This window comes from Nasonia vitripennis, chromosome 3 (genome assembly GCF_009193385.2).
Source record: "Nasonia vitripennis strain AsymCx chromosome 3, Nvit_psr_1.1, whole genome shotgun sequence".
Classification (NCBI taxonomy): Eukaryota; Metazoa; Arthropoda; class Insecta; order Hymenoptera; family Pteromalidae; genus Nasonia; species Nasonia vitripennis.
The window spans coordinates 7,663,790-7,688,013 of NC_045759.1; the positions used below are offsets into that span (position 1 = coordinate 7,663,790).

The 24,224-nt window shown below is 48.6% G+C and overlaps 1 protein-coding gene across 7 annotated transcripts in view; it reads right to left on the reverse strand.

Annotated features, from left to right (window-relative positions):
- LOC100677936 (cysteine-rich motor neuron 1 protein) overlaps window positions 1-24,224 on the reverse strand; it is a 112,553-nt gene that overhangs the window by 64,866 nt on the left and 23,463 nt on the right. For 3 of the 7 annotated variants that reach the window (XM_032598554.1, XM_032598557.1, XM_016983667.2), the window contains exon 1: window positions 7,023-7,560. The exons of 2 other annotated variants lie outside the window; for them this stretch is intronic. The gene's annotated coding sequence lies outside the window, so the exon portion shown is untranslated. Of the gene's footprint in view, window positions 1-5,987; window positions 7,567-24,224 lie in introns of those variants that run through there. 2 more of the 7 variants (XM_032598556.1, XM_032598555.1) reach the window with 2 other exon arrangements.

The following is a 24,224-nucleotide window of genomic DNA, read 5'->3' on the forward strand; positions in this document are numbered from 1 at the left end:
AGAGAGAGAGAGAGAGAGAGAGACGTGGTGTTATACGCCTTCTGCTACTGGACGTATTCCAAGCGCGCGCGACATGTGTAGCGTATATAAACACCGCACGTAACAGGGCCTGTGTGTGCTATACATATGCGTGCAGTGAAGAGATTGGAGGAAGGAAGGGAAAAAATTGTTTACAGATGTTTCCAGTGTGCTCGTCGGCCGTCTACTATTAGCAGTAGGAATTCGATCATAGCTTTTCGCGGTGTACTTCTTTCATTTCAAGCTATACACAGCACGAGCTCTCCGCGCGTCTGTGTGTGTGTGTGTGTGTGTGGGTAATGAAAGCCGGACGTCGTCGTCGTTTATAAATACGCCGGGGTATTCCGACACACCGTTAACCGCAAGCGGAATAGCCTCGCGCGCGCATGAAAAACCAATTTCGACGAGTCGTACAACTTCTGTATGGGAGAGCGAGAGAGAGAGAAAAAATACGCTTTCGTTCGACGAGGATGCGCGAGGCTGATGAAAAAAAAAAGTTCGTTACTCTGCCAAGCGCTGATGTATATACAAGAGAGGGGGAGGAATAATTAGTCGACGGCAGATTTTATTCGCGTATAGCTCTCGGCGGCGGAGAGTCGAGTCAGTTAATAGGTTAACGGGCTAATAGCCGCGCAGCAGCAACGCATTCGCGCGTTCGTTCACCCGCCGACACGCATATTGCGCTCGCTAGCTCTCGCTGCAAGCTCGGCTTACACAGTGTATAAGTACACTTATTATTAAAGCTCTCCAGAGCCCCCATGCCAGTCTCGGGAAGTCGACTAATTCGGAGAGAGAGAGAGAGGAGGAAACGGAGGAAGGAGAAAACTCGAAAAGGTGATTACGCGATAAATTCGCCATTGCGCGCGGAAAACAGGAAGCTGAGGTGCAAATTGCGTTTGCGTTTCATCTCGAGCAGCAGCCTATCTGAGCACGTTCGCTAAACAGGAGGCGAGCGCGCGCATAGCAATCGACTATCGCTCCGCAGCTCTCCTCGTGTTCGAGAGAGATATCGTTTTATTCGAGCGAAGCGATCGCTAGAACAACGAGGACGTGTATTTTCGAGAGTCGTCGCTAATAACAAAGCCGTGTCACACGTTTACACTCGCGCCTATCTCGGCGAATCCCTGCACGAGTATAAGGAGGTCATGAGATAAATTCTCTGACAATCGCAAAGGGCCGTAAATAAAGCGGCTGCGCTGCGCGCCTCCGGGAGTCTTGAGGAAGAGCGAGTGACGCGGAATTATATTCAAAACGTCAGCCTCGGAAACATTTTCCCACAGAGCGAGAGAGACGACGACGACGGGATAACTTAACTCGCTCTTCTCGTCGTCGTCGTCGGAGGTGCAAAACCGCTTTAAAACATCAGCAAGACTCGTCCCGCGGCAATCTGCTTTGGTCCTCTAAGTAAACGCGGCGCCGCAAAGTTAGTTACACACGTATACACTGTATCCCCGGCTCTACACTCGCGCGACCTATGACGAGCGACGACGACGATTAAAAGACGTTCCTACATGCACGATCGCGGGGGAGAAGAAAAGCGGATGGCTTAATTGAATTTCCATTAAACTGCTATATATAGAGAGAGGCCTCGGCGCTAATTGGAAATTTAGATAAGTGCGCAGAGCGGCTGATCCCGAAAGATCAAAAGAAGAAGGAGGGAGAGAAGAAGATCAATAATTAAGAGAAAGAGCCGCGGCTGCGCGAGGCTTATGAATATTAATCGCTAGACGAGCGAGAGAGGCAAAACAGCCCTGCGAGAGAATTAACATATTTTTTTCGCCGCTATATTCCGAGGGAAATTCCAATTCGCGAGCGAGGGCCTATAGCGGCTTTCTTCATTAACCCGCGGGATATATCTACGTGGCTCTTCTTCTCCGGTCAATGTATGCATGGGAAATAAAATTGCTTCCGCGGTCCGCTCGCTCTTTTACCATTACACGTATAAACGTATGTGCGGAGCGGGCTGTGTGTGATTTTATTGATTTTGAACGAATTTCCGAGAAATCCCGAGTACAACCTACACACATAATAAATCACAGCGCTACATACCGCGGGCATACACTCTACACGTTCGAAATTTGTTAAAAGCCCAGCTCGGAAGAGGATATACCATCCACATGCTCGAGGCCCATTAGCATTATAAAGAATGACTTCAAAAGCTTGGACCACGTCCAGCGAGCGAGCGAGTGAGCACGTCGGGTCTAGCAATCATTTTTTCCTTTAATATTCATGAATTTCGCGCGCTGCGCTGCCGTCGTCGTCGATGCACGGCTAGTTCCTGACAGAAATTTTCGAGAGGAAAAACAAGACGACACGCAGTGCGTCGGTATAAATTTTCGCTAATTGCGGCCGCCGCCGAGAGTACTCTCATTAAGCGGAGCGTCCCTCGCACTCGAAGATATAATGTCCGACAATTATCTAAATTGATCAATCCGAGAGAATATAAGTCGCTCGGCGGAATCGGAATATTAATTCGCGGCATAATTCATAGGTGCGCGAGTGGAAACGAAACGTATTAATGAGTCGATTAAGGTAAAAAATGCCGGGTCGGCGTAAATATTTGAGGGGAAGAGAAGAAGAAGGAGAAGAGATACTGCTGCTCTGCTAAGCCGAAGGAAAAAAGAGCCAAGGGCAAATTTACATGTTTACGCGCTCTTTCTTCTTATTTCAAAGCTACTACCGCTGCTGCTGCTTCTTGGCGCTTCGAGTTTTCGCGACTTTTCTGAAATTACGCGACTTCGGTTAAATTTTCCCTGATTTATGGCATAAAATTAGCCGGACACGTGAAATACTCCCGCGGGGAAAAACTTGCAGGAGTGTATATAGCCAAGTCGTTTGCGAATTCCGCTACTTAAAAACTCTCTCCTCCTCCGCGCGACTCTTTATACGACGCGAGAGAGAGAGAGAGAGAGAGAGAGAGAGAGAGAGAGAGAGAAATAAGGAATAAACATGCTGATGCTGATGTACAATCAAGTACGCGATCTTTCCAGCCTGATCCCGCTTTAATTAACTGTCAAAAGAGGATTTTTTTTTCCCCGCGAACAAAAGCACGCGTCTCCCCCATTCATTTTGAAAAATTTAATCAAAAAAATCCGCGAATTCGTCAGAATGAAAAGCGCACCTGCTAACTAGCCGTCGTCAGGAGGGGGAAATGAAATCAATACCCCACCGGATCATCCTCCCCTATTTTCTGTTAATTGGATTCTATTACACTCTTTCCAGCTGTCTGTCTCTCTCTCTCTCTCTCTCTCTCTCTCTCTCTCTCTCTCTCTCGCGGCGGCAGCAACGAAGTAGGTTATATTATACGCCGAAGCGTCTATTTATGCCGCTCTCGTAACAATATAACTCTCCGCGTATCGCCAACCCAATTAAAACAACAATCAATCAGCCCTCTCGATGCGGCTAATTATATGTATTTTAGTCCGCGCGCGCATATTATACCAATTCGATTAATTCGACGCCTATGACAATAATATTTATTGTGCAGAAAAAACTGCGGTCATATATCAGGACGCGAAAATGTAATGAAAAAAAAAGGAGAAAATAAGGCTGAGCCATAACAAAGCTCTCCCGACGGTATTAAGGAAGCGCGCGCGCGCGCGCGATTTGAGCAATTAAGCAAAGTTAATCACTCGCTATACATCGGTCGGTATATTTTTACGAGAGAGTGAGCTGTTCCTGCGGGAGCAGTATAATACTCTTTCCGGGCAATGAGTGATAAACTTTTATCTGCGCATGACAAATGGGTTAACCGCGCGCGCATTTGTCAGTCGTATATTAATTCCGGCGGTATAGGCACGCGAAGGTTTTATTATACCGCGAATACCCTCCCTGATTTTTATTATTTTCTCATTCGAAATTTCCCGATGATTCGCCAGATTATTCATTCGATTATTTCCCAGCGCGTAAATATTAACACGGCTCGTTTCGCGCGGCGCTGCTGAGTAATTTCCGGCTTCCGTTTGGTTCCAATTACAAAAACGCCGTGGCGATCGTTCGTCATTCACGCGGGCGCAAAGTGACGGCATATCTAATTCGAACGAAACCGCGATAAGGGGAACGGCTGTATCCATATTGCCGGAAACGATAGCGGCCAGACAGGCGTAATATCCGTTGTGTTCTATACGCGAAAAAATCGGCAAACAGTCCGCGGGGGGGGGGGTGAAATCGAGCTTCGGTCTCGCGCCAGAGAGCACATGAGCGAGAGACTAAATGAACCGGTACGGTCGCCTTTGTCGGGGATCACTTGCGCGTTTTTACCTATACGTATAATATCAAAGCAGCCGAAGCCGCGAGAGATAACATTGAATATACTGGCTCAATTAACGGCTTATCGGCCGACGGTTAATGTATAATATCGGTCTATGCATATTACACGCGGGACACGAGGGAAAAATCGGTTCCGGATCGGCTACTCGCGGCTCGTTGATGGAAAATTTATGGACGATATAACGAGCTATTCGCGTATACGAGAGAGCGGTACCTTTTTTTAGAAAAAAAAAAGAAGCCTGAATCCGGGGGGTCGTTTTGTAGGAACGCCTCGCGCGCGTCAGAGGGAGAGATCGTGTCAATAAAGCCGTTTATTTGTCCGCGCGCGATACATCCGAGGCTTTGTCGTTCGCGCGATCGATGCCCATATGCACAGGATGCTCTACGTACTGCTTTCAGACAGATTGGCTGCTCGCAGCGCGCGACTTTGCATGTTTGCGAAGGGAACGATTTTCGAGAATAGGGCCGACGCCGCCGATATCGTCCTGTGTGTGTGTATACGAGCTTCGTATTGGACACGCAGAGGAAATCCCTGGCGCGATCGGAAGGTGTTTTTCCTGCGCTGCGCAGCTGTTTGGATTTCCGCGAGTGTATGAATGCTGTAGGCGCCGGAGAGGACACGATTTTTTTTCTCGCTCGGTTCAAGGCGAGACCGATTATTTCGCTTCGTTATCTCTCGCAGCGGTGCATCTGTCGCTTTTTGTATCGGCGCTATAGGTATGCAAATGTGCCGCTTCCGCAACAGATACACGCGCGCAACTTTTGTCCGAGAAAAAGTGCAACTCTCCGCTTCTCCCAATATAACCGAAGCTCTTATCTGCCGGTCATAACTCTCTCTCTCTCTCTCTCTCTTGCGGAAATCGTTGCCGTGCGCTAAGCGCACACGGGTCACAATAATTTCCAAAGATTGCGGAAGAGCCGAGGCACGTATAGCCGGACCTGAGATTTAAATATATTTTTCCAAAGTCGATCGCAGCTCTTGCCCATAAATCTGCACACGTATACCTACAGACCAACACAGAGTGAGAGAAAACAGCATCGACGGCTCTGCGGGCAACTGCAGCGCGCACAGAGTATACAGAAGAGCCGAGCTCGAGCGGATAATTGGCTGAAAATAAAGGAGAAGTTCCAGGGGCGCCACCCAAGTCGAGAGGGAGAGAGGCACGTCGTGAGATGCAGCAGCAGCGAAGTCGAGTCAACTCGCTGTTGTAGTACGTGATGCGTGACGGGGGCCTCGTTAGCGCTGGCGCGCGCGACAAAGATTGTCTTAATTTGTCGCCTAATTGAATAGAGCGAGAGGCTTCTGCTGCTGCACGAATTCGAGAATTTTTTCTCGCGAGGGACTGCCTAATCGTCGCAATTAGAATCGTTATACAGCTCTACCCTTCGGAATACGAGCGCGTCGAGATGCCGCGTCAGGCGAATTTTTTCGTGCGCCGCGGTTGAAAGAGGAAACTGCGGCGTTAGCGACGCCGCGATCGTTTCGCGAAACAATACGCTTCGCGCAGCCGAGCGAACGTGATTTATTTCCCTGAAAAAGCTCTGCAGTGTACACGCGCGAGATGTAATAACGACGGGCGCATCGATCAAAGGTTCATTTTATTACGATTCGACAACTACGTTATTGGAGAAAAAAGAGACGCGTGTAATCGCTCGATTAATAAAGGGAGAGGAGTCATCAGCTGAATATCCAAGCTTACTTCTAGGGGCGTCCGAACGTCGGGGCTCTTCAAAGTTCCTGCGTTACGGCTAATATTTTTCGCGCGGCACAATTCACTCGGCGCCGCATAAATTTCCGAATACCTCATCCCGAGAGCGCCAGTCAGTCAGCGTCTCGAAATTTTCTTCGCTCTTTAGTGTGCCACTTACTCGAGCGCGCGCGGTGTATTAGCATTTCAAATGTTTCGCGCGCGGCGGCTCGAGCTTCGCGAGCACGTACAAAGCGCGTAAAAGACTGTGTTGCGAAATTCGGGAAGGGGAAAGGTCTCTCTCTCTATTCGCGTACACACGAGTTTTACCCGCGATACTGTACATACACCTGTCACAGCTTGATCGGAGAATACAAATGCGATCGAGGGCGCGAGCAATTAACGATCGTTTCGGAAGAAGCGGCCGTGTATGTACATTAAAACGATTAACGGCTTTGATTCCGCGCCGACAGGTTTACGGCGCTGCGCGGCGGTAATTATAGCGCCGTAAATCTCTCGCGCCGACGCCGCGTCTTCCTCCCCCCCGCGTGTGTATTATCGTCGTTTCTCTCTCTCTCTCTCTCTCTCTCTCGCGGCGGCGATAAATCGCGGAAAAAAGCGCGGACTTATGCAACGCGTATACGGGCGCAAAATATTTACAAGAGTCGAGTAAGTGTATCCCGTTGCGCGCGAGAACCGCCCGAAAAAGCCTCGTTTTGCGCGAAAGCGTTACGTGAGAGAAGGTAGCGAGAGAGGAATGCGCTCGCGGCCTTCGGCCTCCGACCTGAACCCGGCGACTCGATGCATTGTACGCTATAGGTGGACCCGGGCCAATCTATAAATATCCAAGCTCGCGCGGTTCTTTTTTGTTTTTCCCTTCGATTTCGGGAGGTATGCGCTTATCGCCGAGTGTTTTGCCGACGGGTCGGAGATAAAGATCTCGGGCGATTTACTCCCCGCACGGACGTGCGCGTGTCATTTTTCGTCACCGGCGATAAGCGACGCGTTCCACAGATAGCCGTTTTGCTATTTCACGAGAAAACATACCTGAGAGAAAGAAGCAGTAGTAGAGAGGAGTACAGGTCCTATGCAGCAGCGGCGGCACAATATACAGACGCGCACAACACACCGCCGCGCGAATGAATTCGCGCACGACTCTCTCTCTCTCTCTCTCTCTCTCTTTCTCTCTCTCTTTCTCTCTCTCTCTCTCTCTGTATAGAAGTCACGTGGACCGCGAGCACATACACACACAGACGCAAGCCGAGCTGCAGCAGCTCTCGGTACAGAGTCGGCCGCTCTGCAGAAATGAAATCCAATGACGCGGGCGACTTTCTAGGTTAAATTCGCAGCAGCAAACGTGCTCCTTTCTACGTACTCTGCTTCTTCTTTCACGGGTGCCTGTGTGTATTGGTATTCGCACAGAGAGAAGAAGAAGACACTGTCGAGAAAGAGAGACAGACACACTCGCGGAGGAGGAGGAAGGAGAGCACCTGGTGTGCGTGTGTTTACGCGCGCGAGCCAACGACGGAGAGTATAGCACAGACGAGACACTCTCGCCGAGCGCGAGCGAGTCAAACTGGCCCGTGCCGCGTGAGTAGCCGGCGTTTTATATATGAGACGCGCGAGAGAGAGAGAGAGAGGGAGAGCGACTGTGTTGCGGCCGCTTCGAGTCTCTCTCTCTCTCTCTCTTATTCGCATGTGTGTGTGTGTGTGTGTGTGCGAGTGTATAATGCGCCGAGAGCGCGCGAGGAGGTGCGTTAAATTTTTCGTACTAGCGAATTTTATTTTCGGACCTATCCGCTGCGTTCTTTTCACCTCAAGGTCACGCCAGAGCGCCGGCGCTTGATCTCCGGTGCGGCTGTCCGCTGAAATTCGCGTTTGAACTTGGCCGTGAGTCACACACACACACACACACGGTAAATTAGCCGATTCGCCGCAGAGTCTCTCTCGCTAATTTTAATAAGCCGAGAGAGAGCGCGCGCGCGCGCGCGTATAGTCTCTGCTCTTATCGCGCGCGCGGGGCCGATAAGGTTTTTATTGCCGGCGGCGGCGCGCGAGGCACATTTTTGCAAACATCGCACGAAACGCTCGAATGTGTGTGTATAGGTATATTGTATATGCTGCGGTGATGCAGTCGGGTATTAATAGGTCGGAGTTTATTCGGAGGAAGGAGAATAAGAGCTTTATCGGTTGTTGGAATGCAAGGAATTTCAGCGAGCGAGATCGCCGTGTACGTGTTGCGCGCGTGGACTAACGAAATTATGCGCGCGATTCGCGAAAGGCACGATTATCCACACTCTCTTGTAATTGCGAGTGCTCAGCGCCGAATCCCCAGGCTTTTTCTTCGTTGGTAAAGAGGTTTTAATGGAAATTTTACGAGTCTTTTTCCGTTCGCGCGATGAATCGGGATTTTATTGCGAGCTCTTTCGAGTTTTGATATTACATTTTAATAAGCGCGTACCTGTAATAAAAAAAAGGGGCAGAGGGTTTCAATAAGTTATTATGCTTTCAGGCCCGCTTTAAAAACGCGGCCATTTATATCGAGAGTAGAGTGCGATTTATTATTCAAACCAAGAGGAAAAATGCCGAGTATCGAGCCGATCGAAAATTGCAACGAGAACAATGAAGCACTCGTACACCGAATCGAATTCTCCTCTTTCTCGAGAGAAATATCGAGCTCATATCGAGGAGACGCAAGTGCCAAAACACGGACGCTCGCTCCTCTTCCCTCTCGCGCACAAAGGATCCGAGAAGAGAAAGCTTGTTGCTTCCAGAGGCTATCTCCGGTAATCCTTTATCCCCTGGAATACCGATCTCTACTCTCCCCCGGCTTACCCCCAGCTGCTGCACTATCGCGCACGCGCGCGTCTACGTTTTCTACGGCAGAGAGACTGACGAAAAGATCTCCGGCTGATCCGGGGAGAGGAGCCGCGCGTTCCTGCAAAGATAACGTAAAAGGATGAGGAAATAAGAGGAAAAGTTCGGAGTGAGATGCTGCTGCCGCGCGGCAGTCGACTCCTGTGGGCTAAACGCGGATTTATGCGATTGGAAGTTATCGCATAAGAGTATAGTGTGAAAAATTAAACGCTTACGTTATCGTCAGCCACGACGACAGTCCGTATTGTATTCTCAGCGACGTCTCGTCGCGGAACTTATTCCGACGATGCGTTTCGAATTACGCGCCAATTAGAAAGTTTTAATTCACGTCCTTCATAGCGAAGAGACAGCCGCGCGCGGCGCTGCTCTTCACGCGCCATTTGATTAACCCGCGCGTCACCCTCAGCGATGATAAATTCGATATTATCATGCTGACGCAAGCTAATTTTACGTGTACGCCTGTCTGAAATCTGCGGGCCGTTAAATTTGCTGCCGGTGGGCGAATATTCGAAATTAGACGCGGCCGACACAACTGGACGCAATTTGTTAACGGCCAAAGAGAGAGAGAGTGGAGGCGAGTTAATTGTCAATTCAATTAATCCAAGTATACGTCTCTCCACTCTCTCTCTCTCTCTCTCTCTCTCTCTCTCTCTCTCTCTCTCTCTCTCTCTCTCTCTAATTAATTATCAACGGCAACCGAGGAGGTGAACAGGCTGCAGCAGCAGCGAAACGGCGGAGGAGAAGCACTACGCAGCTTCGCTAAATGAAATTACAGTCCTAGAGACACACTCCCTTATATGATCCTATACACTCTCCTACTATACTCCTTTTCTTCGCATTCTTTCCAGCCAATCCAGCTAATTTCATTTCCGCGAATTCCATCAACTAATTGTAAGTGATAAGGCGTCGGAGAGAAAGTTTGCAGCGAAAAATCCAAGTGAACGAGGAGCTCTCTAAGTCCCTCTCTCTAAGCTCGTGCACGCGCGCGAACGTTGCTCGCGGAAGGTGAGAGAAAAAGAAGAGAGAGAAAGCTTCTTCGATACTGCCCAGTCGTCTTCGTCGTCTCGCTAAGCTCGAAAGCTTCAGAGCCGGTCGTGTATTTGAAGTTCCCGCGTCGCGCGGCGCAAACTGAAAGTCCGGCTCCTCTCTCGCCCCGTTGCTTCCGCTTCTTCTTCTACTTCTTTTTCTTATTATAATCCCCGCAGGCCGCGTCGTTGCCTGCAGTAAATCACGGGATCCCCCGGATATGCGCGTCGGAGTCTTAACCGTTTGTTTCTTGACGCGTTCCATATTTATACGCGCCCGGACGTATTTGCATGAAACCGGCGCCGGTTCTTATCGGATTTTGCGCTGATTCGACGGATCGCTCGACTGGAGCGAAAGGTAGAATTTCTTCTTGAGCTTTGGAATTTAGTTAACGATAATAAATAGTACAGCTCTTTCACATCATCCGCTTTGTCTCAAAATTCCAAAACGGTCTGCTGAAAATCGGGGGCGACTGCAAAGTGCGGCAATGAATCGTTGCTTATTATGTAAAAACTGCAGAGCATACCGAGGCTCAGCAATTCCCGTATTACGCCGAGGTAAAACTCTTCCTCTGCGCGGGGATTCATTATGCAGCGGCAAATTGAGTATTTACGTCGGCCGAGGAATCTTTATTGGACGGCGGGAAGTATAGAGCCGCGTCTACGCTCTAAAGATCGCAATTTATTTATACACAATTTCCTTCTCGGATGTAAAAACGCTAGAGAGAGAGAGAGAGAGAGAGCCGTTCACGGAAACCCAACTCGGCGGCGCCTTTATACACTCGTTGCAGCAGCAGCGGCTGCTGAAAGCGATATAGCCCCGAGAAAAAGCTCGCGTTCCCCTCTCTAAATCTCGCGCTCGTAGTCTCATTGATTTCCCGGCTACGTGACTCGCGATGCGATTGAAGTGCATGTGTATGCGCTGCGGCGGAAGGAGAAAAATAATGCCGTAAATGCCGCGGGAATACCTGCGGAGCGTTTACATAACGGAGGAGGAGGGCGTATACAGTGAGTTAGAGACTTTCCAGTCACGAAGCGAACGATACACACGCGCTGCTGCTCGCGTATTCGGCAGGCGCCGCGATCGAGATGCCTTTTTTCATTCGCGCTCGGCTTTGTTTATGCTATTGATGAATTCGAGAGAGGCTCGCGCGAGGATGTATTATGCATGTGCCAGAGTAGACTTTCTTCTTTGTTTGTATCTGATTGACGCTACTTTTTCCTGGAAAGCTCGCGAGAGAGCTTAATTGGCGCGAGTTTGCTATAACTTGGGAATGCTATTAGGTGAATTTTAATTACGCGCGAGCCTCCGAGTGTACGTTGTGTGTGTGTGTGTGTGTGTATGAAAGGCCGAGGAGGAGGAGGAGAAAAAGGAGCCGCTTTTAAGAGGATTAAGTATATGGGGAATTTATTTTTGAAAGGCTTCAAAAGAAGATGAGGAGAGAAAAAAAGGAGGGAAGGAAGGAGTTTACGCGCGTTTCCGGGAGTGTATATATAAAGTTATGAGGGAAGGCTATTCGTTAATTAATCCTCTAGGAGTCCGGTAAGACGCTTACTTCCCATGTGTATATACAGGTATAGGGTTGGGGAGAAAACATCGAAGAGCAAATCCACGTCGAAAAGATTAACGAATTCATTTCGAAGAGAGACTAGGGTTCGGGACTTTACAGCCGCGAGATTAAGTCTTGTTTACTATGGACTCTTTCTTGGCGACTTCTTTGGTTTAAAATATATTCGACTAAAAAAAGTACATCATTGACGGTGAATCTTTAATCCGCGCTGAATTATAAGTCTCCAGCTATAAAATATTCCTCACACGTCGCAACAATAATGTCAGCGAATTTAGCGAAAAATCGAACGTCAAATTCATTCTTTATTGTCTCGAATATTTCCACGAGTAGAAAGCTTCGTCAACAGAAAGGCTGATACAGAAGAACGTCACACAAGCGGAGATATAATTATTTATCTCATACGAATTGTACCGAACACGAGGCTGAAATATTTGCACGTATATAAAATGCGATCATCGTCTCGCAGTGAGAGGAGAATAATTTAAACGTCAATTTTTTACCATTGACGATTCAATTTCATTTTTGCTCGGGCTCCCCCTGCAACAGGGTATATATTGATCCGCCATCCCGCACACAACACAAAAGCGAAATTCAGTTTTGAAATTTCATTCAGAACGTCTCTGTACCAGCAGCAGGCTTCTCTCTCTCTCTCTCTCTCTCGAGCACAATAACAGCTCAATTTTTCGACCGAAAATGCCAAACGCAATTTCGAAAAAGCACAAAGCTTCGAGTGCCCCGTAATGAAGGTTAGTTTTTCGATGTCCATACTCTCTGTGAATTGCAAACTAGGTTATGCTGTCTTTGTTGCTGTCTCCAAAAGCAATGCGTGTAATAGTGATGCAAACGAGTTGGAGAAAATCTCAATTCTAAAATTGTAGCGCGAATGTGACGCGACGGGTGTATGCCAGAGGCAGCTCGAGCTGTTCGTGCGTGAAAAGAGTTCCTTCAATGCGCCCCTGTGCCATAAAGCCGTAAATATACCTGCTGGCGGTGTCACACGAGACCCATATAACAAGACGCGGATCGTAACGTGGAAATGTCGGAAGGCTGTAATAGACGAAAAGCGATGCAGAACTCTGTCGAGTAGTTTGCTAAGAATGTTCGCATGTACTTCATATCCAATCACGCTCATCCCATTATACCCTCGGTTACTATTCACCCAAGCCATTCGCCCACGCTCACGTATGTGCGTGATGCATGTAAAGCATAACTCCGGCATCGCTTATTATTACTCTGCGAACCGTTATACGACTTTTTACAGCCCACGCGCGTTTCAATTACTGTCAAAGGGACGTGCGTGCGTATATATACGTTCGCGCTTTTCGCCGCCGCTGCTCTGTGCGAAAGGCTCATATTATTCGGCAGTAGCTCTGTATACTCTCTCTCTCTCTCTCTCTCTCTCTCTCTCTCTCTCTCTCTCTCTCTCTCTCTCTCTCTCTCTCTCTCTCTCTCTCTCTCTCTCTCCCCCTCGTGAAAGGGATGTAATTTTCCATTATACGTCCCTGTTATATGATACAGTAACATTTGCCAGCGCAGCACCTAGTGCACGAGGCCTTATTAAAAATAATTAATCCCGTAATTATGTGGGTTAATTCGTCTATGCTCCGCTGGCTCACATTCGCTTATATGTACTAGCTTCGCTCTTCTCTCTCTCTCTCTCTCTCTCTCTCTCTCTCTCTCTCTCTCTCTCTCTCTCTCTCTCTCTCTCTCTCTCTCTTATCGAGCTGTACACGGGATTCAAAGACGCGCGCGTACGTGTGTACGTGTGCGCACGAATTGCTTACAGAGGGAGAGGCGAGCTTAAAGTTTCCTAAAATATTAATTGAATCGTGGCGGAGAGTCGCTGAATATGCGAGAACGTGTTAATTGAAAAAGCCTCCGCGAAGCTCTTTCAGTTTGAAGGTGCTTCCTTCTCACTCGTATCCATATGCGTCTGTATGTGTAAGCCACTGCAGGTGAAAAACTCTCTCTCTCTCTCTCTCTCTCTCTCTCTCTCTCTCTCTCTCTCTCTATCCTGCTGTGCCGTGCATTTTTAATTAAAAACGTTAGAGGAACATAACGCGAGCAAGTTTATTATACTCGCGCATGATAGCGTGTAGGAGCTTTTGAGCCGCTGTATTTTTAATTGTGCCGCTCGAGTGCGCTCTACACACACAGCTCTCGAGTTTTCCGTTCGTAAGTTTCGGCCGGGCTATTTTATGACGACTGACTATATTTCGTACGTATTCGCGCACGTACACACACAGATGCGGATGTACACACGCGAACGAAACTTAATTTCAAAGCTCGAACAATTAGAGCGCGATCAATGCACCTCTCCCGCCGCGAACTCCATTGCACGAGAAGAAGTTTCGAGTGCGCCGATAGAGCTGGTTCCGGTATTATGCCTGCGAAAAATACGTAACGAATTCAATTCGTACGTATTCGCGCAAGAATGGCTCGATGTGAATGATATAGTGTACAGGAATGAGAAATAGAGCAGTATGTAGGGCGTGTGCAGGCTGCAGTTAAGGAGACAATGCGCAAACCGCGGCAAAGGGACTTGCACATAACGCACGAGCGAGCAGAGCATAGGATCTGGCTCTCGCTCACGCGATAACCCTTTGAGACGAGCGTATGTACGGAAGTGCAGAGGGAGGAGAGCTGAAGCGTCGAGAGGGAAAGATTACATCAGACACATCGGATATACAGAGCCGCAAACGCGAGCGGCGCAAGCGAGAGCGAGTGAGTCAGTCAGTCGGCTTCCGAGATCCCTTACCGGGCTTCCGAGAGCCATAGATGGCGCCCCACTCGATGCAGGCCCCAGCTCTTAGTGATTGCATTTGCAAGTAAAACGATCTCCTCTATCCTCTCTCGCTCGCTCGCTCTCACACACAATCACGCCTTCTCTCTTTCGCGAAAAGAGAGAGAAATATGTCCGTGATTTAGTACAGGGGCCGCGCGCAGGCCAGCCGATGCCGGAAAGCTCGATGGAGTGTGCAGAGAGAGAATGAGAAAAAAAATCTCGACTGAGGCACGTTTGATATCGAATCGTGACGTTCATCAATTTCCAGCCGGGGGACGACGGAATTCGACAACGAGGGGGATGGATGTTTGCGCGAGAGGGGCTCGGTACGTTATACGCGCGAGCTTTTTTTCTCTACCAGCGCCGGACACGATGCTGCTGCCGGCGAGGAGGAAGAGCTGGGAGAGTTTTGATGAAAAATTTTCGGCGGCCCGCGGGGATCGATCGCAGATTGAATGTGGCGTTAAAGTATTTTGATGGAATCTTCTTCCTCTCTGGGTATAGCCTGCAGCTGGTGTCGTCAGGCGAGAAAATAATGATTTTCGATATCATCGGGACATTGTTTACATTTTCCCGACGTTAATTGTGCCTAATTGCTTCGCAGGCCTAATATTCCGAAATTATTCCTCCTTTGTGCCCCGAGGTACTAATATTCGGAGACTCTCCATAGCTGCAAACACGCTGCCTTTTACCTTAATCACACAAACGTTTCCCCCCAAAAACTATCAACAGGTCGAAGCACATACGCGCACACACGCCTAAATTGTCATTCCACGCAAGCTCTTCATTAATAATAATTGCAAGCTCACAAAGGCCAGAGCAGAGCGCTTTGCCGCGAGATTAAAAGCAGTCGCAATGTTTTTAATTAGCCTGAAAACGCGCTCGCGCTTTCGCATTCTTCCAAACGAATTCGCAGCTCCTCAAAAGCTCGCTTTCTCTCGCGCGCGGGCGCAAAGTGAACGAGGATCATATGCGCGCGCTAAGGCCTCCGGAAAATTACTCGGCCATTTAACGTCAAATGTGAGGATTCGCGCACAGCTTCCTTGTCTCTTTCTCTCTGCTATGCTCCTCTAGCGCCGAGTGTATGCGTATAACACGCGTATGGAAGAAGAGCCGCGGGGACGACGCGTCTGCGCTTTATCCTTTGTAACGCCTAGTCGGATCTTTAAACGTCTTTGGAATAGAATTTAATTAGCGCTTTGCAGCGGCGCTGAATTACACCCGGGATTGTTGCTTTTGAGAGCGGCTGCACACACTGGCAAAAATTTCGTTAACGAATTCAGCTCTGTATATTCGATGCCATTGGAAATTTACGAGGTAACTATACGTGCGGGCTTATTATCACGAGAGAGAGAGAGTCTTGGTTTCGCGAAATCCCGCTGGGATTCAGCGAATGTTATACATTAATTAAATCGTTCTTCCGCACTGCGTAACTTTAGGCGCAAATTTTGACAAAGTTGTATACGTTCTTCGATCGTATAATACCCGACGGAGGACAAAAGCGAAGCTTCGCACAAAAGCTGCTTCGGTGAAAATTAACACGAAAATAACGGCCGATCGCGTCGGTTATGGGCGATCGGTATTACAGATATCTATGTGTGTACACAGCCCTGAACAAAGCGGAAGCAATTAACGCGCAAGTATATTTATCATCGCCGGCTGCAGGGCTTTGAACATCTTTGCCCGGCGCGAAATTCAAACAGTCAATACCGCGCGAATGAGTCGGATCAGAGTTATGAAACTATATACGCGGAGTATAGGGCACGATAATAAAGCGAGAAACGCATCGTTAGACCGATATATATATATATATATATATATATATATATATATATATATATGAAGATCCAAGTGGGCCATACACACAGCGTTTGCGTTTGGATGTATATTCTTGGGCGCGAAGTAATAAGTCATTAAAAGTATTCCCGGCGTTATCGTAAGAGCCTTAGCTATATAGAGGGCGTTAATAAATATACCAGGGGCCGTTGTTATTCCGCTCTAGTCGTAAAGTGCCCCGCGGATGAATCTCGCAATAATGAGAAAGAGGGATTTTACTACTCTATATGCAGCTGCTGATGCTGTTACTGCTGCGTTATATATGTATAGATATGCCCTATGTCTCTCTCTCTCTCTCTCTCTCTCTCTCTCTCTCTCTCTCTCTCTCTCTCTCTCTCTATCTCTCTCTCTCGTGTATTTGTTATGTACTCGGTAATATTCATGCTCAAACATAACGCGGCGGCCGACAATGTTCTCTAATCAGGATAATTAACAAACATCGAGTTCGCACTATACAGGCTTACTCGAGAGAGCTGGATTTGCTGCTACTGGTGACGCGGTAACCATTGCCTTGGTAATAAGCCTAGATTCATCGAATCGGATTCTAGTCCGATTTTGCACGATTAGCGATCCAAAATATCAATCCGTCCGGAGGTTATCGACGGGAAAAACGCGAACCTCAATACACAGAGTATACCCGGTAAAAACAGCATAGCCGAAGAGGAGAAGTGCCATAGAAGCACCGAGAGCTTGGAAAAGCGCAGGCGGCCCTCGTACACGGCCTCGCGAGCCGAAGAAGAAGCCTCTCGAGTGTGTACGGTCCAGCTGCACTGCTCTTCTCTCTTTCTCTCTCGTTTTCGTCGCGTAGACTAATCCACTGGTGGTTCTTTGCCCTCCGCTAATAATGCGAAAACTGAGAGCTAAGAAAGGTTTGTACAGGGTCCGTGTAAAATCGTGAAGTTTGCATAAAATGCTTGGAAAGCTCGATCGCGAAGTTTTCTTTCCGATAAACAAAAGAGAGCTTGAATCAAAGTTCTTTCCTACCGCCATTATTCGAACTTTCTTGTAATCGACGTGAGCTTTTGTAACTTTGCAACAATTCAGCCCTTTTTTATAACGCAAAAAACCTGCGGAAACTTTATCGGCGCAGATCGATCGATCGCGTTTCTTTCAGGAAAAAAAGAGCACAATATCGGCCGAAGTAATTTCATCGGAAACCGGACACGGGTATACACGCGGTTTAAAAAATACAGTAACGCGAGACTTCATTTTTTCCAACGCACTGCAAAAAAAAAAAGGCAAAGCCCCGCAGTCTCGCGCAAAGTTCGAAGCTCGTAAACTGAATGTTTAAGCTCTCGGCCTCTCGCGAGATTATACAAAGTCGAATATAAGAAAAATCCGCGGGACTTAATATCGTTTGTATAAATTCCGCAGCCCCGGATGGCAGCTGCAGCGGAGAATACTTTTGTGCCCCTATATAGCTACCGCGCATATTAAAAGCCGTAATAGCGGCTGGAGCATCGGAAAATAGCGCATAAGGGGAAACAATGAGCCGACTCGGGGATTAGGACATATTCTCCGGGCCTGGGCTGCAGATATAGATACACACAGGCATAACTTTGGAATATTCTCGGTGAGGTGACATCGGAGCAAGAGAGAAAGAGCCGAGAGTGTAATAAAGTTCGTGAAATAATGGCGCTCAAAACTCTCTGCCCCCGAGTTCTCCCGGGGAATTAAGAATGCCAGCCGGATTTTGCACGGATAATTAATCGGAAATCTTTATTCACGCTCGGAAAAGAGATGTACGAGCGTTAATCAATTTCAAGCTTTATGCATCGATCACCGCTGAAAAACTATGCTCGCATACATAGTTTCTTATTAATTTCGCGTTTCAAGCTCTCTCTCTCTCTCTCGACTTTCGGGAATCCGCAATAAGCGAGGGTACTCCCGAAAACTTGCCCCATAAGACTTTTAAAACTCAGCGCTGCTCTCCGCGCGGCCTACATACCGCCGCCGCCGCGCACATACGCTCTCCGCGACGAACTTATCGGCCAGCAGCAGCCCTACGTAGTAGTTTCCGCTCTCTTTTATCGCTTCTTCTCTCTCTCAGAGGTTTACCCGTCGCTCCTCAAGGTTAAGTGCGAAACGACTGCGTAAACTTTTCAGCGCTACATATCTGCGGCTTCTCTAATGCGCGGAACGTAAACTCTCGCCGCTGTAAAGATACGCCGCCGCTGCTCCGGCGAAGCGCTGCTGTTATTACACTCCCCCGGGGAGAGCGACGCGCCGTTATAACGTGTTCTCCCGCGAGAGCTTCTTTAATCTCTCGATCTGGTAATTCCTCGAGAATCGCACCCGAGCGCGTATGTGTGTAATGGACGTAGGGACAAAGAGCAGAGCTGAGAGAGAGAGAGAGAGAGAGAGAGAGAGAGAGAGAGAGAGAGCGAGAGAGAGAGAGAGAGAGAGAGAGAGAGAGAGTCGAGGGTGCGAACGAGGAGCGGAGAGTATAGAACAGCCCGTACGTCAGGGGCAAAGCTCGCGGACAGCTCGGAGGGCGCTGGAAACAAAAGGTCCGCCGGTTTAAATATTCCCGCGCGCGGCTGCGGGGATCACAGCGGAAAAAGGCTTCTCATCGCTGCCGCGTGTGTATACCTATGCACTGCGCACGGGTCGAAAGAGAGAGAAGAAGCAGCAGTAGTAGTGCTGCTGCTGGAGAGAAAGTTCGGCTGCGGAACTTTGTGCGGCGCGCACATTTACATATAAATTGCTCGGCTAAAATCATACTCATATTTAATTTTCCACTAGGCCGGCTCTCCTTCTCATATCGCGTAAAATTGCAGCCGGCCGTATCGCGTTAAATCATCCTTCCGCCGCCGCGAGAGCGCGAGGGAGCTTCCGCGGCTATATAACACTGCGCGAGTAGAGTCGTCCGTCTTGCGCGAGTTTTCCGAAAAGAAAAGGATTTCAATTTTTTTTTTTTCATCGCGGGGAAGCTTAAGCGCGCTTCGTTTGATCTCGCTCGTTGCGTTTCATATGCGTCGTGTAAACATACAGGTGCAAACCAACGTGTAATGACGAGAGATGTAAACAACGCTGCGATCGAAAAACTCGACTTGTATTCGCATTGTTCATCTTTAGGTATTGCGCAAACATCGGCTCGACGAGAAAATTATCCACTCTCGGAAAAAGCTCGCACGTTTCGAACTCTCGAATTATTTCGCCGCTTCCGCGAATGATCAATCGAGTCCTGTAAGCGACGGTATAAAAATATCCATCAAGCGCGCTGTATAGTAGACGAACGAAGAAGAAAGAAAGAAAGCCGAGCGCGAGAGCGGGGGCGAATTCCGAGATGGAACGAGGGCTTCCATACTTCATGATGTGTGCACAGGGACACTCTTCTCCGGTAAATAGAAGAAGGTCACGTCGCTGCTCTCTCTCTCTCTCTCTCTCTCTCTCTCGCGCGCGCGCTCGCTGTACTGCAGTTTATACGTCGCGGATAAAAAAAGCAGCTTTTGATAAAAAAAGTGCGTCTCCCGGCTTTTCCTCCAACTATACGTACTACACACCTACGCATTATCGTTGACTCGCTCGAAAGCTTTGCAAGCTCGAGAGCTCTCCAACCTAGGTCGCGGTTATTAAATACATAAATCGCTGAATGTATACCCGATGTGTGACCCAGTTCGATTAAACGCGCGAGATGCGAGGGGCAAAGAGAAAAAAAGAGGCGCGAAATTGATTCGTCGCGCGACACACAAGGCCGTCGGTCAGTCCGTTTTTTTGATCGAGGCTGCTCTGCGAGCTACATCCATCAACGCGAGTCTCTTTGGATTCACCTCTCGGATACGAGCTTTTTCTCTCCTTCTTCTTCTCCTCTCGCGCGCTTTTTTTCAGGCGAGAAAGCTCAAAGTGCAGCGCGCGACCCGAAAACCGAGGCTAACTGCTTTAGCTGAGTGCTCTTTTTTCCAAAGGGACTTTGTAACCTCTTTCTCTCTATCCCCGGCCTTTTTTTCGAATACGGCGTCTGTCTAACGTCGTTTTCCCTCTTCTTCTGGTATATGGTAATGCGGGGCCCAGCGCGAAACAGAATACATCCTTTTGATTCGATTGCGCATATCGACGTTTCAGCACCGCTAGGTAATTCATCAACGCGATATCGTTATATGCATATAAGTTTATTAATATAATGTCATGATGCACACTCGGGGCCAATGTATAGAGAGGGGAGGGGGTTTAACACGGCGAATCCGACCGCGCACGAATTCATTAATAATCTCTATCGGTATAATGCCGTATCATATTATATAATCCCGCGGTTAAATCGGTCTCTCTTACTCTCTCGCGATTGAATTATTTCGGCGCAGCGAGTCGCACTATAAATAACAAAGCGATTCATAACCCAAGAGTAGAGCGCGATATCAACTTCATAACGACCGTTTGAATTATTCATATCCCCGCAGCCAGCTCGAAAGAAAGCCAGAACCTTGCACAGCGCAGAGTAGCAACAATTTCTTTATACACGCGATAAGCAGAGCTTGAAATAGACACAGGGCGAGAGAACGAAAAAGAAAACTAACAGCGTTTACATCCGTCTGAATTCCAAACGGTGCAAATCTGCGGAACTACTATACACATTGTTCGACGTACACACAGACACATACATAGCACCTGCGGGCTCGAGGAAACCGCCGCAGGACGTTTAGCGCTTTTACGAGGCCGTAAAGCGCACTTGTCTCATTGTCTTCTTTCGGATAGCCAGCTTTATTGCCCTCGAGCCCTCGAGGGAAAAGCGGGAGGTTGTGCACAGCCAGCGCACGGGTGTATATAACGTCACGTCGGAGAGACAGAACTATTACGCGTCTTTCTCAATTTTCCAAGGAGATCGGATTAATACACGTTGTATATGCGGTACCCATATCTATATGCGTAGAAATTGAATTTCCAAGTGTGAAGCCGGCGCGCTCGTTATTCGCGCTCTGGAAACTCGGGTATGTACCTGTGGAGCTGGGGGGCCATTGTCGATATACAATGGACATTTGGCACGCGACATGTCGCGCAAGCCGAGAGAATGAGGGAATTTGTGTGAGAGCGTAAGACGTATAGCTATATGTAGACCTGTGTCGAGCCGAGTTTCGCTAAATTACTAAGCCGTATCGAGGGAGTGACAATGGACGCGAGAGAGTGAGGACTAAACGCTTTCCGGCCAGACGGGGAAGTGTACTCTAATTTCGCGAGTTCGGGCTTGAGGTGCAGATGATGGTTGATTCATCGCAACGATTCGTTGTATACCGAAGCAGAAGAAAAATACACGAACGAACCTAATCCTGAAAATTCCTTAAAATTTAACCTACTTCCTCATGCATAATCAAACCAGCCCTGCGGCATACACCTCACGGCCAAAATACATATACGTACACAGAGAGGCAGGCACGTCTCCCTACTCACCTAAAAATTGAACTAGGCCCCCATCGCGTCGCGTAAAATCCGCCTGGAAAAAGCCGCGGGAAAATAAAACGACAGTACAAACGCCGCGTCACATACACACGCGCGCCAGCAGAAAATTCGGTTAGCGTCGAGTATGCGCGTTCAATTCGCATATAACGCGGATAATTGCCCGGAGGCATTGCCGCATCTGCCTACATACGCGCATCCCTGAAATAATTAGCGCTACTCACTCTCGCATGAGGATATCGGTATCGAGCCGTATCCCCCCCCCCCCCATCAAGACTACACCGTACTCTTGCCGCGCTCGTAACTCCAGGCAAAGCTCGTACGCGTGCAACGAGCTTTTTTCGTCGGGATTTATTGAGTGCGGCTTTTTTTTTCGGGGGGAGAAATGGCACAGTCGCGTTTTTTTGCCTGGGGGGTATGGTTTCGGGTTAATTGAGAGAGAGAGAGAGAGAGAGAGAGAGAGAGAGAGTCGCTTTCGGGAGCTTCTCTCCCTCTCTCTATGGCGAGTTAATTATTTCGACTGTTGAGGGGACGGTGCTGCGGAAATTGGAAGCAGTAAAACGCGGGCCTTCGGGGATGCGACTGGGTATAACGGTTTATGAGATGGCTGAAGGGAGAATTCGGTAATGCGTCCAAGTCGCGCTGTAACCTATCAATCCTTATCGGGGATATGGATATGAGAGACTCGGTGATATAATATTCTAAAATACGGGCTCGTATAAATTTTCCAAAAGTTATTCCAATCAAGCTCCGCTGCAACTCAAAAGCATAAACCCACGAGCCAACGCTGATAGAAAGCCGTCTCCTCAGAAGTACACGCAATCCTGGAGTGGCGCAAGCTCAATCAAAATCCGAGGAAAATTTACACTGCACGCAGAGAGAGAGAGAGAGAGAGGCCTCGACGTTTATTCATCCACTCCAGCTTCCTCCCCCGCGCGCGCGCGTAAATACCGCGAGAGCTTGCATAATTCTCGGGCCAGATCCTCGCGGGCGCGACTATCACAGCCGAGATATACACACAATTCCAGGCAGTGGCAAGTTTCGCCAAGTGCGCGGGTATGTATAGTATAGTAGAGAAGCGCGCCGAGCAAACTACAAGTTAAGGGCTGTTGCGAGGATTACGTTTGACATTGACTATTAATCACGGTAATAGCGTCGTTAAGCGATCTAAGACGGCCGCGCGCTCTCTCTCTCTCTCTCTCTCTCTCTCTCTCTTCTCGTAATTAATAACGGCAGCGTCGCGGCGACGGCCTCTCTCTCCCTCCTCCCCCCTCTGGTTTAGTTATTCGTCGTTTCTCTAGCTGCTCCCGCGAACGACTTGAAAGAACAAGCAGCTCTCTACGCATTGTTTTACGTCGCTTCGTTTATCGCGTGTCTCGCTCCGAAATTGGCCCCGGCACGCTCTGTACCACGTCGACGAGAGGTAATACGGTTTTCGTTTGCGAAAAGTAACTGCCATCGGCCGCGCCAGGGGATTTACTATTTTTCTCTCTCTCTCTCTCTCTCTCTCTCTCTCTCTCAGCCCTTTCCGCTCGCTTCACGGCTGACCTGCTCCAAGGAGCTTCTACATCCATCCTCGTCTCCTCTCTCCCTCTACAAATGAAAACTAACTCCATTATTTCACTTATATAATAACGATTCCCGCTCCGTCTTCGTTAACTGGCTCAACTGGACCCTTCCTCGCTTCGTTAAAGAATTTGTCTCTCTATCTCTCCCTCTGCGCGCGCGTCCAGCATGTATATAAAATATATACTTTACGATGAAAAATACTCGAAACTCGCAAACAAGACACGTAGCAGCGAGAGCGTACATCGCGTATTATTATATGTATAATGCATCGCTTGATGAATAGCCAGCTCACTCGCATGTGCGTCACGTCTGACCATAACCCGAACCGTACTACTCGACCGATACTCCGCATGTATGCTTCGCCCCCGCACTTGTAAATGTACACCGCGCGGCTCGTTGCGCGTATAATATTCCGGACGATCTCGCGCGCGTCAGCGCAAAAATCCGGAACAAAAAAAGAAAGAGAGAGAGAGAGAGAGAGAGAGAGAGAGAGAGAGAGAGAGAGAGAGAGAGAGAGACAAAAGCAAAGGGTAATTCGGTCTGCAGCGATTTCCATGCAAACGCGAATCCAACGAGCCGTGTGCGCGGATGTCTGCTCAACGACAGGGAAAATCACGCTGGAATCAAATGCCGAAAAAAGTATATCGAGAGCCGAGGATTTCTCATCAGCTGCGCGGTATATACACTGCGATTACCGAGTCGACTGTGCAATCAGCACTTATATAGCGCTCTCGCGTAATTATTGGAACAGCGCTTCTTCTTCGCCGACCGCTCTTTCTCCTTTTGCTCCTAACTGCCCCGCAAGAGAGACAGGCAGAGAGAAAGAAGGCGGAAGAGCGCCTCGACTAACTTAGAGGTTATATAACCAGGAGTTATTACAATAGTTGGCCAAGTGGCGCGCGCTGTTTGCGCTCGTGCTTTCTTCTTCCTCTCCGGCGCCCGCTTGGAAAGCTTTCGAGCGTCGGCAAGGAGCTTCCGAATAAAATAATAGATAAGGAGAGCCCGAGACTCTCTTTGTGTGTGTGTGTGTGTGTGTATATATAGATGCGAAAGAAGAGAGGAGGAGGCTCGGGGGATATAATAAATCTCGTTTACACGCATAAACACTCGACTTTAACAAAGATGAAAAGCCGCGAGAAGAGCTTTGCCCATGTGTTGGTGTGACTGTATTTATATACACGCCAGCCGTAAAGTATGC